The 14,730-nt window shown below is 45.5% G+C and overlaps 1 non-coding gene across 1 annotated transcript; it reads right to left on the reverse strand.

The window, feature by feature from the left end:
* Positions 1-7,511: 7,511 nt before the first annotated feature.
* TRNAC-GCA (transfer RNA cysteine (anticodon GCA)) lies at positions 7,512-7,584 on the reverse strand. Its single transcript has one exon. It is a non-coding gene; the product is annotated as a tRNA-Cys (tRNA).
* Between the last annotated feature and the right edge of the window lie 7,146 nt (positions 7,585-14,730).

Raw genomic sequence — 14,730 nt, forward strand, 5'->3', positions numbered from 1 at the left:
CAAAGTCACGGCACACACGCACTTACAACCTACCCCAGGTACACACATACACACTCACACCAACATGCATGGTCACACCCACAGCCACACACACATACACACAGACATGCACACATATACCTTTTCCACCCAGAAAGCACTCCCAAAACATTGCATCTTTGTTTCTTTACACTGTCTGTCTGGCGCGCCCTTTCCCCACACTGCCCGGACATGCACCTTCCAGACCCAGCTGACCCTCCCCATCTCTGCAAAGCTGTCACGAAGTCAGCCCTCAGAGCAGTCCAGCTGCGCTCTAAGCTCCTTTCTATCACATCTAACATATCTTCATGTTGCAAATCACTCTTCCCTGCGAGAAAGAGTGAAGGATGAACCGTCATGTCTAGATTTCACTCATCCCTGGGTCCTCTCAAGGCCTGGCCTCTTGCCCGGCAAAGTAAGCATTTGAGGAACGTAACTGAGGGACTGATCGCTCTCTGGGTTTTGTTCTCGGCCACAGAGAGAGAGATGGGGGAGAGGAGGATTCAGGGCTGCGGACAGAGGGCTCCCCGTGGACCCGCTTGGCCGGGGGACAAGGGGAAGAGACCCCTGCCTGCTGCCTGCGGGCCAACCCCACTGATTCAGGACCGCAAAGCCGGGGGTGCGGCTCCAGCACTGCAGAGGTACCAGCTGTTCATTCATCTGCTGGGTGACAGGACGCACAGTAGCTTAGACCTAGTCCGCAGACTAAGAAACTCTGGTTGACATCTCCATGCCCACTACTTACGCATAATTTTATTCATTTAACTGTTGTTGTTGTTGTTTCTTGGCATTTAAAAAAATTTTTTATTTTATATTGGACTGTAGTTGATTTACAATGTTGTGTTGGTTTCAGGTGTACGGCAAAGTGATTCAGTTATATGTACCATTGAGTAGTTTCTAAAACCTACTAGGAGTACACTGGACTAATGCCTTCCGGCCCTTTACTGATTATAATGGGGTCAAGGGGATGAGCCCGATAGCATCCAGGGACATCACATGGCCTCCTACTATGCCACCATAAGAGGGAGGTTCTAGGGTTGTTCCTACAAACCCCAACGAATGGGAATCTCCTAAATCTTCAATGGGGTCCCATGTAACATGCATGTAGCGAAGTTTAGCTACCAAAATTGAGCATAAACTAGGGGGCACCTGGATTTGAACCAGGGACCTCTATTTTTATTGAAGTACAGTTAATTTACAATGTTGTGTTACTTTCAAGGGTACAGCATGATTCAGTTTTATATATATGTGTGTATATATACATACACACACATATTCTTTTTCAGATTCTTTTCCATTATAGGTTATTACAAGGTATTGAGTATAGTTTTCTGTGCTATGCAATAGGTCCTTGTTGTTTACGTATTTTATATTATTTTATTTTTTAATAAATTTATTTATTTATTTTTGGTTACATTGGGTCTTTGTTGCTGTGCGGGGGCTTTCTCTAGTTGCGGCGAGCAGGGGCTAGTCTTTGTTGCGGTGCCCAGGCTTCTCACTGCGGTGGCTTCTCTTGTTGCGGAGCTGTAGGCGCACAGGCTTCAGTAGCTGTGGCTCGCAGGCTCTAGAGCGCAGGCTCAGTAGTTGTGGCGCACGGGCTTAGTTGCTCCGTGGCATGTGGGATCTTCCCGGACCAGGGCTCGAACCCGTGTCCCCTGCATTGGCAGGCACATTCTTAACCACTGCGCCACCAGGGAAGCCCCTATGTATTTTATATACAGTCGTGTGAATATGTTAATCCCAAACTCCTAATTTATCCCTTCCCCCCCTTTCCCCTTTGGTAATTGTTAGTTTGTTTTCTATGTCTGTGAGTCTGTTTCTGTTTTGTAAATAAGTTCATTTGTATCATTTCTTTAAGATTCGACATATAAGTGATATCATGTGATATTTGTCTTTCTCTGACTGGCTTACTTCACTTAGTATGATAATCTCTAGGTCCATCCATGTTGCTGCAGATGGTATTATTTCATTCTTTTTATGGCTGAGTAATATTCCATGGTGTGTGTGTGTGTATATATATATGTATATATATCACATCTTCTTTATCCATTCATCTGTTGATGGACATTTAGGTTGTTACCATGTCTTGGCTATTGTAAATAGTGCTGCTATGAACATAGGGGTGCATGTATCTTTTTGAATTAGAGATTTCTCTAGATATATGCTCAGGAGTGGGATTGCAGGATCATATGGTAATTCTATTTTTAGGTTTTTGAGGACCCTCCATACTGTTCTCAATAGTGGCTGCACCAATTTACATTCCCACCAACAGTGTAGGAGGGTTCCTTTTTCTCCACACCCTCTTCAGCATTTATTATTTGTAGACTTTTAAATGATGACCATTTTGACTGGTGTGAGGTAACACCTCACTGTAGTTTTGATTTGCATTTCTCTAATACTTGAAGATATTGAGCATCTTTTCCTGTGCCTTTTGACCATCTGTATGTCTTCTTTGGAGAAATGTCTATTTAGGTCTTCTGCCCATTTTTTGATTGGGTTGTTTGTTTGTTTTTTATATTAAGCTGTATGAGCTGTTTGTATATTTTGGAAATTAATCCCTTGTCAGTAGCATTGTTTGCAAATATTTTCTCTCAGACCATAGGTTGTCTTTTCGTTTTGTTTATGGCTTCCTTTGCTGTGCGAAAGCTTTTAAGTTTAATTAGGTCCCATCTGTTTATTTTTGTTTTTATTTCCATTACTCTGGGAGACTGATCAAAAAAAATATTGCTGTACTTTATGTCAAAGAGTGTTCTGCCTATGTTTTCCTCTAGGAGTTTTATAGTATCCAGTCTTACATTTAGATCTTTAATCCATTTTGAGTTTATTTATTTTTTTATTTTTTTATTTTTTTTTGCCGTACGCGGGCCTCTCACTGTTGTGGCCTCTCCGGTTGCAGAGCACAGGCTCCGGACGCGCAGGCTCCATGGCTCACAAGCCCAGCTACTTTGCGCACATGGATCCTCCCGGATCGGGGCACGAACCCGTGTCCCCTGCATCGGCAGGCGGATTCCCAACCACTGCGCCACCAGGGAAGCCCTGAGTTTATTTTTGTATGTGGTGTTAGAGAATGTTCTAACTTCATCCTTTTACATGTAGCTGTCCAATTTTCCCAGCACCGCTTATTGAAGACTATCTTTTCTCCATTGTCTATTCTTGCCTCCATTGTCGCAGATTGACAAGTGCGTGGGTGTGTCTCTGGGCTTTCTATCTTGTTCCATTGATCTATGTTTCTGTTTTTGAGCCAGAACCAGAACCAGGGACCTGTTAATGTGCAGTCAAACGCTCTACCCCTGAGCTATACCCCCAAGAACACTAGTATAGTCTAATTAACATCTTTCATTTGTGTGGTAACACTCAACTCTGCAAAATTAAGTTATAGATCTCCTCCAGGACTGGCTTTTTGGAAGCTGCCAGACCGGGCTTCTAGTAAGACATCTTCCCTCAGGCCTGCAGCTTTCCAGTCCTCAGTCCCTGGGTGGGGTCATCAATAAGGAGAAAAGGAGAGAAGCTGCCTGATGAACCCCCAACCCATTTCCCATTGCCTTGGTTTAGCCCAAGAGCTGGACGAAGGTCTCCAAAACTACCCACCTACCCTACCTGGGCTCCCAGCCGTTTGTTTCCATAGGTCTGACCACCCTCCCCGCTCCACTGTGCCAACCTGTTTTGGAGGGAAGGAGGGGTGAGAGTGATAATTTAGGGTTACCATTTTTTAAAAATTTTATTTATTTTTGGCTGCGTTGGGTCTTCATTGCTGCGCGTGGGCTTTTGTCTAGTTGCTGTGAGCAGGGGCTACTCTTCGTCGCAGTATGTGGGCTTCTCATTGTGGTGGCTTCTCTTGTTGCAGAGCACAGGCTCTAGGCACACGGTCTTCAGTAGTTGTGGCATGCGGGCTCAGTAGTTGTGGCTTGCAGGCTCTAGAGTGCAGGCTTAGTAGTTGTGGTGCACGGGCTTAGTTGCTCCGTGGCATGTGTAATCTTCCTGGAGCAGGGCTCGAACCCGTGTCCCCTGCACTGGCAGGCAGATTCTTTTTTTTTTTTTTGTAGTACGCGGGCCTCTCACTGTTGTGGCCTTTCCCGTTGCAGAGCACAGGCTCCGGACGCGCAGGCTCAGCGGCCATGGCCCACGGGCCCAGCCGCTCCGCAGCATGTGGAATCTTCCTAGACCAGGGCACGAACCCGTGTCCCCTGCATCGGCAGGTGGACTCTCAACCACTGCGCCACTTGGCAGGCAGATTCTTAACCACTGCGCCACCAGGGACCTAGGGTTACCATTTATTGCCTGCTCCTGGGAAGTCATCTGTATCTACAGCTCTCTGGTCTGCCCTAAAAAAGTCTGCATCAGGGGCCTTGCCTTCTCTTTGAGGATCCAATAGAGTTGGAGAAATGAGAAACATACAGAAGAAAAAAGTCCTGATGCCATGAGGAGGATAGATACCTAGAGTATTAGTGCAGGAAGACATGAGAAGAGGCTCCACCCAGATTGCTGTTGTACAAGGGCTGACCTGTAGCTTCCAGTTTCAGGTAGGATCCTGATTGATGGATGAAGGAAAATGGGATGAGTAACAGCTTCCATGAATAGAAAATCCAAAATGGCAGGGGGTACCCGGATTTGAGGCGGGGACCTCTTGATCTGCAGTCAAACGCTCTACCCCTGAGCTAGACACCCCCTACTTATTATAGGTGTCTCATAAACACCTTTCACCTTCATGGTCACACCCAGAACTCCTGCAACATACTGGAAGTTTCTACTTATTTCTAGAGAGCTGGTAAGACCAGCAACTTATTCCTCCACAAACTCAGTCCAGAGAGCTCATCCCCCAGGCCCCAGAGTCCCAAAACCCTATGCCTTCACATGCCTGCATCTCCCCCTTTTCCTCAGTGTGTGGTGACAGCAGCAGCCTGGAGGAGCATTGACATTCACTACTGGAACGGCCTTTAGGATTTATTTGTCTGTTTTTCTCTTGTTCTGCACTACAAAACAGCAAATTGAAGAGATCCTGCCCAACCTCTTTGGAAACACATGCAGTACGTACACCAGAGGGTGTCTCTTCAGCTTTGTGTCTGTGCATTAATCCCCAGGGTGCTGGTGGGGTCTTTGTGTCTGTGCATTAAGCCCCAGGGTGCTGGTGGGGACAGCTGGGGAGGTTGGTGAGCTTCCGAGTCCCTAACCTGGATCTTTTTAATTTTCCTGAAGTTGGTGATAACCTCATGTCTCTTAGGCTAATATTTTATCTAAGTAAGCGGATTGCAACTACGACTATATTATTATTGGTTATTATTATTCCCTTGCTTTGGAGGAGAAAACCTGCCAGGGATGATGCAGGATTGACTTCAGCTCTTTGCTTTTAACCATTGTTTTTGAGGGTATGAAGAGTTTGAGTGGAGTGAGAGGTCCCCTGACATTCAGAATAAGAATTTCAAGTGGAATAAAACAGTGCAGTAAACTCATAACCTGAAGTCTGTGGACTGCAGGAGTGAACTAGCTAGAAGTGCCCCCATATGGTCATGATGTGGGTTTATTGACCTGAAATAGGAGCTCCTGCAAGAGACAACTGGTCCACCATCTAGATGCTGCCACAAAGAATAACTTGAGCACCAATGAGAACAGAACGGAGACCACTGCCTTTGCCAGCCTTCCTCCAATATTCCATGGTCAGCACTGAAAGACTCTCTAAAGCAGGTCACCTGGTTCATCTTCCTGAGGAAACATGCTGCAGCTCACTCATCCCCATGGGCTCTGTGAGTCTCTGCTGCTCAGACCGGAAGCAGACGTCCACGGTGCATTTCCAGGGTCCCTGTTCAAGGCTGGTGACTGAGGTCCTTGCGTCAATGCAGGGGGCAGGGAAGTAGCCCCTAGACGTGGCACACGGCCTCACGATTGAAAGTGGCTTGCAGCCCCTAGTGTGTAGCAGCCAGTCGCCGGCAGTCAGCGTGCTCCGCAAACAGCCCCCTCACTGCCTTTTCTTTAGATCTTTGCTCAGTGCTGACCCTGCTGAAGCAGCTCAGGACGGAGAGACTGGAGCCCTGGGGGCCTCCTGCAAGCACTGCCCTGTGCTCCGTAATGGGCGGAGCATACAAGAGGCATCAAAGCTCCCATTGCCCCCAACGGCGGTGCCTGTGCCTGGTGAGGTGGGATGTGCCCACAGGAAAGGTGACCTCTGCAAGGCTCTAAAGATAAGTGTTAACGGGGATCGGGGTTGGGTCAGCCCTGGAGAAGTTCACCTGGGGCTGCAAGAAGCTAGAGAGGCTTTCTGGCAAAGATCTAAACTGTCCAACCTCTCTTCTGTCCTACGAAGACTCAATCCATGGGCCCAGAGGTAAAAAGGCATTTCTTCAATCGTAGAAACCTGAAAGGGTGTTGTTGGAAGGTGGAGATATTGAATAATATCCTTCTAACCAAGAAGGAACTTTAAGACTGAAAAACGAAGCGGGCGACTCCATAAAGTACAAACCCAAAGTTTATTGCGGATGACTTCCATAGGGTGGGATCTGGCGGATGGCAAGCCTACAGCACTGGCAGCTGCACTCTGCGCTGCCCACAGGGGTACAGGCGGATTTAAAGGGCCCAAAGCGAAAATCTGACTACTGAGGCAGAAGCGTGTCCACACTGATGGGAACCCGGGTTTGTTCCTCGCCCTGGGGATCTCATGACCATTAACCACCTGGGTTAACAAAAGGCACTCTTCCAGCGTTCACCTCAGACGAAGGCTAAGGGTCAAAGGTGATAAGGAACTCACCTGTCTTGGGTGCGTTCCTTGTTGAATAGGCTGAAGTTCTGTCATGCGGAAGGGGAGGGGGTAGGACTGCCGGCCTGAGATGAAGCTGACACGATGGGGTCAGTGTGGTTCAACCACGCAGGCTTGCTCTAACTGTCTAATAAGCACCGGTGGAGCCTCATCAGCACTTCTGTTTATTTTCCATCCGCCCATGAGGACAGCTCCGCCGCAAACTAAACCCGTTCCCTCTCACCTTCTCCTTCCTCCAAGCCTGGACCCCCTCCCACCTGGCAGCCCTGCAGCTTCTCCTCCCCCCGATTCATGGCAAGTCATCTAATGCCGCTGATGTTCTCCTAGAAGGGCTTTTAGAATGACCCAGATCAGGAGGTGCCTAATGTGGCACCGGGAAAATCATCTAATGCTTCTGTGATGTGAGTGGACGATAAGAAGGACGCGTGCTGTTGAAAAGGAAAACTCTGCAGGCCCACAAAACCTGAATCTCCGGAAAGGGGACCCAGGGAACGTGTATGTTTACATTCCCACAATCCCAGGTAGTTCTAGTGCTTGGGTGAGCCTTGAGTCCACATGATCTTGGCTAGAACCACATTTCTGGTTCTAGGACTTTCCATTGCCCCCGCCCAGGAGATGAGCTAGACAAGCTTCCTTCCTCCCCGCCCCCCCACCTCCTTTACCAATTATTGCACCCCTCAATCTGCCGAGTAAGAAGAGCCCACCTGAAGGTGCCATTTGGTGTAGGTACTGAAACAAAGCTTATTTCAGGGGACACCTGGATTTGAACCAGAGACCTCTTGATCTGCAGTCAAATGCTCTACCTCTGAGCTATAGCCCCCTGCTTGTTAAGAGGATCTAATAAATACCCTTTCACCTGTGTTGAAATGCCCACACCCACTGTGCACTGAAATTTCTATTGATTCTCAGAACGTTCTGGAGATAGGGGAATTTTGCCTTACAGAAAGCTAGCTTCTTCTTCCCCATAGATCCCCTTCCGAATTTGGGCCCCCAGAAACCTTCTCTGCTCACAATCTTGCAGTCTCATTTTTCTTGGTACCACTTGGAAGGCACCTGCTGGTTGCTAAGAGCTGGACCACCCCTGCTTCCTTCCTCCCTCAGGAAGCTCCATCTGCTTTCAACTTGCCTGCGGCTCTGTCTTCTCCACGCTCACCGCTATCCTGCAGGATGGACTGGGGGCTCCGTTGCCCGACTCATCCTCTCTGCTCTTCTTTCCTCTCATCACAGCTACTTCTTGGCTTTTGGCAGGGTCTTGACTGAATCCAGACAAATCACTTGAATTTTTTGCCGAAGAGGACACAACCGTCATCCTGGGGCCCAGGAAGCTGTCCCAGCTGTCCCAAGGGGCCTCAATCCAGAAGGTCAGCACAGCTGGAGCAGCAGGGACTTCCCTGAGAATCAGGACCAGGGATGCCTCTGCTGGATGAACCCCTGGCTGGAGGCATAGCACTGCGCTCCTAAGGAGTGAACCTAGCCCCTGGCCAACACCACCCGGAGATCTAAAGGCCATGTAGACCTCAAAAGTGTACAGTAAAGACAACTGCCCAAAGGTGGTGAAAGTGCCTGTTATATCTGTGTCCAGGAGACCAGCGTTGGGAACGTACAGGGGCTTGCAAAGGAAACCCCGGACAAGCGAAATATCCTCCCATCAACCGTCAGTTTAATTTAGTGACGTTATTTACATTGTTGCAATGTAAAAAGGTAATCTCTCTATTTTTCTACAGTGACTAACACAACATTGAGCATGAAAGTAGGTATGCAATAAATATTTGTTGGATGGAAGTAAAGATAGCAAAATTAGCAAAGATACCTAAGTATGGAATAAATGCAAAATATCTCAGATACCACCAGCCAAATGAACACTTCTGGTATTTTCACATCTGTGTCTCCAAACTTGTGCAAATACATGCCCCTGCGTTTGGGTTCGACTCCTTCTTGCCAGAGATGAGCCAGTTCACACTTCATGGAACTCGTTCACCAGCTATTCTCCCTCATCAGTCTTCTGGCCCCCTTAGAAATGTTCCCCTCTCCTACTGAAAAGTTTAAAAACATGGAAAGACTTAGAAGAATACCCATATAAAAATTTCTCTTGTTAAAAAAAAAGGACTCATGGGCTTCCCTGATGGCGCAGTGGTTGAGAGTCTGCCTGCCGATGCAGGGGACACGGGTTCGTGCCCCGGTCCGGGAGGATCCCACGTGCCGCGGAGCAGCTGGGCCCGTGAGCCATGGCCGCTGAGCCTGCGCGTCCGGAGCCTGTGCTCCGCCATGGGAGAGGCCAGAACAGTGAGAGGCCCGCGTACCGCAAAAAAAAAAAAAAAAAAAAAAGGACTCAGGAAATCCTTGGCATCCCAGTGGTTAGGACTCAGAGCTTTCACTGCCTGGGCCCGGGTTCAATCCCCAGTCGGGGAACTAAGATCCTGCAAGCGGTGTGGCAGGGCCAATAAATAAATAAATTAATTAATTAATTACATCTTTAGAAAAAAACAAACAGGACTCAAAAAATATCCAGCAGGCATCTCTAAAACAAATAAACATACCTCCACCAATCGTCACACCCAGTGGTCAACATCATAAGGCTTCTCTTGAGAACTGGAAACAAGGCAAGGATGTCTGTTAGCATTGTTTCCATTTAACATTGTACCTAAAACCAGAGGCAATGTATTAAGATTAAAAAAAGTGGAACAGGAGGAACAAAACACCCATTGTTCATAGATAGTATGATTAGCTCAATAGAAAACACAAAATAATCTACAAGTCATTTGAACTATCAAGTTTAATACATTGCAAGATAAAGTTATTAAAAATCAATTCCTATACACAATAATGAAGAGTTAGAAATAAAATCTTTTAAAGTATGTCACTAAAAATAGTATCAAAAATGCAGGACCCCTAGGAATAAATATAAGCTGTACAGAACCTTTATTTAAAATATTTTAAAGCTTCACTGAAAGACACTGAAGGGGACCTAAATGAAGAGATAGGCTCTGTTTTGGGGTAGGACAAAATAACAATTTTATAACGATGTTAATGCTTCCCAAATTAGCCTATAGGTTTAATGTAATTGCAGTCAAAATCCCAGTTGTGATTTTTATAGTCTTTGACACACTGATGTTAAAAGTTATGTGGGAAAAGAAAGAGCTGGGAATAGCTAGTGTTTTCCTGAAGAATGAGAGCTGGACAAGGAAATTAGTCCTATCAGATATGAAGTTATTACAGTTTAAGCCTGTAAGACAGTGTAGTGTTGGCACAAGGATAGACAAATCACCATAAAGCAGAATAGAGATCCCAGAAATGGACCTATGTATAGAGAGAAACTGATATATGATAGGGCAGAGGGGAAGGGGGTGGACTTGCTGATAAATGGTGCTAAGACAATTGGATATCCACACACAAAATAAATTCCAGGAGGATTCAAGCCTCAAATATAACAGACAAATCTTCAAACTTTTAAAAGAAAATATAAGAGAAAACCTTTATGACTTTGGAGTAGGAGAAGGATTTCTTAATCATGACACACATAAACACCATAAAGAAAAGGATTGATATATTCTAGTTCATTGAAATTAAGAACTTCTGTGCACTAAAAGTCTCCAGACAGAAAGTGGAAAAATGAGTCATAGATCAGAAAAAGAGATTTGTCCATCATGTGTCAGTCAAGATATTGTCAGAAAATAGAAAGTACACTAGGCAGTTCAACAGAGAGAATTTAATACAGGGAATTGGTTAAATAGGTACTGAGGAAATAAAACAGCAGAGAGAACTGCAAGGTAATGCAGAGATAAGAACTCCAGGAAGCACCTCTCACTCCCTGTGCTGACAGAAGAAGGAAAGAGGTTGCAGTTATCAGAATGCAGAAGCTGGAGGGAGGGGCTCTGAAGAGTTGGGACTCAGACTTGTGAGGATGCGGCGCTGCCCAGCTGGTGCTGGTACCTCAGGAGCTCAGAAGGCTGGTCTCCCAGAGACAGAGCACTGACGGTACGGCTGGTCCTAGGAGTGCCAAACGAAAGCTGGGAATGAAAACCAACGCTGCCAGTGTGGAGGGACATGGCTAGGGCTACACTGACAGGAGCAAGCAGAACAAAGCAAGTTCTGATCTGCTTTCCATTATTATAGATTACTTTGCATTTTCTAGTAGGTTATAAAAGTGGAATTATACAATAAGCACTCTTTTTCTCTTGCTTCTTTCACTCAATATAACTGTTTTCAGATTTGCCCATGTTGCTGCATGTATCGATAGTTCACTCCTTTTTACTACTCAGTAGTATTCTACGGTATGGATAGATATATATTAAGTTTTGTTTACCCACTCACCGCTCACCCATTAACGGTTATTTTTGTTATTTCCAGTTTTTGGCTATGACAAATCAAGCTGCTATGACATTCACATACAAATCTTTGGATACATGCTTTCACTTCTCTTGGGTAAATATATGCAAGTAGAACAGCTGGATCAAAGGGATTGTAACATTTTACGTTCAACCAAGAGTGTATTCCCATCGGCAGTTGCTCCATATCCTTGTCAACACTTGGTAGGGTCAGTCTTTTTAGTTTTAGATCTTCGAAGGGGTGTGCAATTGTAGGAGGCGGTTTTAATCTCATTGTGGTTTTAATTTGCATGTCTCTGAGGACTAATGATATTGAACACCTTCACCTATGCTTGGGATAGCTGGAACTACTTCCCCGGAATCATTTCCTCGTAGAGGTTAGAGTTAGAGTTGGCCCAAATGAGAATTCGCATGATATTTGGGAGGTGGAAGTGAAGCAGCAGACACTGCTCTCTGAAAGTCGTTGCAGTTGGGTGTGTGACAGCCAGACACAGACACCAACAGATCCCAGCCTATCTGCAACCACCCCTGTCGTGTCCAGCTTCTCTTCCCAACTGTGTGTCCATCAACAGGAGCCCCAGTGCCACCACCAGATACTTGGCTGAGGACCTACAGAAGTAGTAACTAAGCAGAAGTGTTGATTTCCTATCAACTTTTCCACCAGCCCTTTCACAGTTCCCCTCCAGGGGTGGGATATGCTTGGCTTCCCAGATCCCTCTTCACCTCCGACTTTTCCACCTTGCCTTGCTTTAGGGAGGCTCATAAGTGACTGTTCTTTGATCCTCCAACTCCCCCTTCTGGACTGTTACTTCTCCCAGCTCATGATAAAATGGTGTAAGGTCTTATTTCCATAACAATTGTTATTGTTCAGTAATACTTATAGTGATTCTGCTTCTCTGATGAATACTGACTGGCTCATCTCACTGTGTTTATTTTTTTTTCCACTTTTTCATGCGTGTACGAAACTGCATGAATCATTCAGCCTTATGAATAATAAAAAATAATATACCTGTGTAATCTCACACCCAGAGCAAGAAATAGAACATTATTCAGAGGTGGATGGAAATAAGATACAAGGGATGGCGTAGAGAATCGGTCTTCCCTGAGTGTACAATTTTATATAGCCTTGACTTTTGAATTGTTTTATATTTCAAAAAAATAACTCAAGTATGAAGAGATGAAGCTGAAAATAAATATAAACAAAACCCCCAAACCTAATGTTATATCACATCGGTAACATGACCACAAAGAAGAAAACACCCTTAGTGGTTTATATTCTAAGGGGAGAAATAGATACTGAACTTTACCTAGGAAGTTGTTTTGGTGTAACTTACAAAACGTATGGTTTTGTTTTGTTTTTAATATTTATTTATTTATTTTGGCTGCCTCGGGTTTTAGTTACAGCACATGGGGTCTTCGTTGCAGCATGCAGGATCTTTAGTTGCGGCATGCGGGCTCATAGTTGCAGCACAGGAACTCTTAGTTGCGGCACGCATGCGGTATCTAGTTCCCTAACCAGGGATGGAACCCAGTCCCCCTACATTGGGAGTGTGGAGCCTTATGCACTGGACCACCAGGGAAGTCCCCCACAAAACTTACGTTTTTGAGAAATTGAGTAAATATACTGATATTTGGGGGAAACAGAGTTCTAATTGTGGGAGACAGGAGGTATAAATATGGAATGAAGATAGGCAAGGAAGAATTGTGGAGTTGGACTGGAATCATAAGTAGCTGTGTGAATACACAAGCACACAGCACACACACACACACACACACACAAGTACACACGTACATTTTCTAACTCTGCCCTCTGAAAAGGTGCTAGAAACAACATCTCAGTTGCAATGAGCACTCCTAATGCCCATATCGTGGTTATTAAATACCATTTAAAAGAACCAGAGGGACTTCCAGGTGGTGCAGTGGTTAAGAATCCTCCTGCCAATGCAAGGGACACGGGTTCGAGCCCTGGTCCGGGAAGATCCCACATGCTGTGGAGCAACAAAGCCTGAGCGCCACAACTCCTGAGCCTGCGCTCTAGAGTCCATGAGCCACAACTCCTGAGCCCGTGTGCCACAACTACTGATACCCGCGTGCCTAGAGCCCATGCTCGGCAATAAGAGAAGCCACCGCAGTGAGAAGCGTGCGCACCGCAATGAAGAGTAGCCCCCGCTCGCGGCAACTAGAGAAAGCCTGCATGCAGCAACGAAGACCCAACGCAGCCACAAATAAATTAATTAATTAAGAAAAAAAAAAAAGAACCAGAAACTTGGAGATTTGGCTTATTCCACAGCTGGGTAAGAAACCTAAAATGTGAACCATGGAACATTTTGTGCCAGACAGTAGGAACGTGCTCAAAAACTGATGGGAACATGTCAACAGAACACAGGGCCAGCTTGAAGAGGCTCACCGCTAGCTAAATTTGGGACAATCTGAGCATCAAAACAAGTGGAGGAATGTGTTATAGCTCATTAAATTAGAGAATCCATGTTAGTAGGTTTTTTTAAAAAAAATTTTTAGGTAGAGAAAGGAAAGCTTTACAAAATCTTTACCAACAAATCAACCAATAAATGTAAAAAGGGTAGAAATATAAAAATCTTCATTTTATGACCATCATTGTAAAAACTGACTTAGATAAGAGTTTCAGAGACCATCCCTTGTACCAGCTCTGTACCGAATTTTTAAAAATTGTAATTTTGTGAAGGTTTTTTCCTCAATATTCCCCAAATTGTACAAGCTTCAGGCCCACAAAACAGGGGTCCACCCTTGGTAGAGGAGATGTGTTATTTGGGAAGGAGAGATCACGTGGAAGAAGAGCTGGGGGGGGAGGTAAAGGACCTCGGGGCAGATTCCAGAACATTCTCCTGTATTGGAAGGGTCGACTTTGCGTGCTCAGGAGTTTCCTCCAAAAGGCAAAAGGGTGCAGGGGCTCCAGTCGGGAAATCCCTATCCCCTACCCTCAACCCCACATTTGAGAGGCAATCCCGGAGAGCTGGGTGTGGGGTGGAGGGGACATGAGAAAACAGCTGGGCTAGCATCAGTGAGAAAAAGAAAATCAGCCACTCGGAACAGACCTCTCGCAACCGTGTGAGTACAGTGTCGCCCCACCACCATGCCTGGGGAGAGTCCACTTTCATACCCAAAGAACGCATCTGGGATGACGCCCTTGCTGTACGTTCAGCCCAGGCTGATGAAGCGAAAACAAAGGGCACCTTAAGACCCCGGCGGCCAGACCCGAAGCCCAGCAGGGTACAGAGCACGTGGTGCGCAGGTCCCTCTTCAGCAGAGTCCCACTTAGAGGAAATTCTCAAAGGAAATGCATCTTCACGGCCACATGGGGGCGCCATTCAAAGGCTCCTTCCATCCGCCGGCCCCGGTTCGCCTCTTAAGTTTTCCGACTGATAAATTTATTTTTCTCTCCTTGTTTTAAAAATACTATTCTTGTTATTACAAAATATTATAAAATATTACTGTTATTATGAAATTTTAAATAATTAAGTTAGAAAATGTATAAAAATGGCTTGTGTTCTCACTGTTAAAGAAAACTACTTGACTATATGCTTCCAAACCTTCCAATGATAATATATGTAATCATTTTATAATCATTTTATATATATTATATATACAATATATATATAATATATA

The sequence above is a fragment of the Lagenorhynchus albirostris genome, chromosome 8, assembly GCF_949774975.1.
Source record: "Lagenorhynchus albirostris chromosome 8, mLagAlb1.1, whole genome shotgun sequence".
NCBI lineage: Eukaryota > Metazoa > Chordata > Mammalia > Artiodactyla > Delphinidae > Lagenorhynchus > Lagenorhynchus albirostris.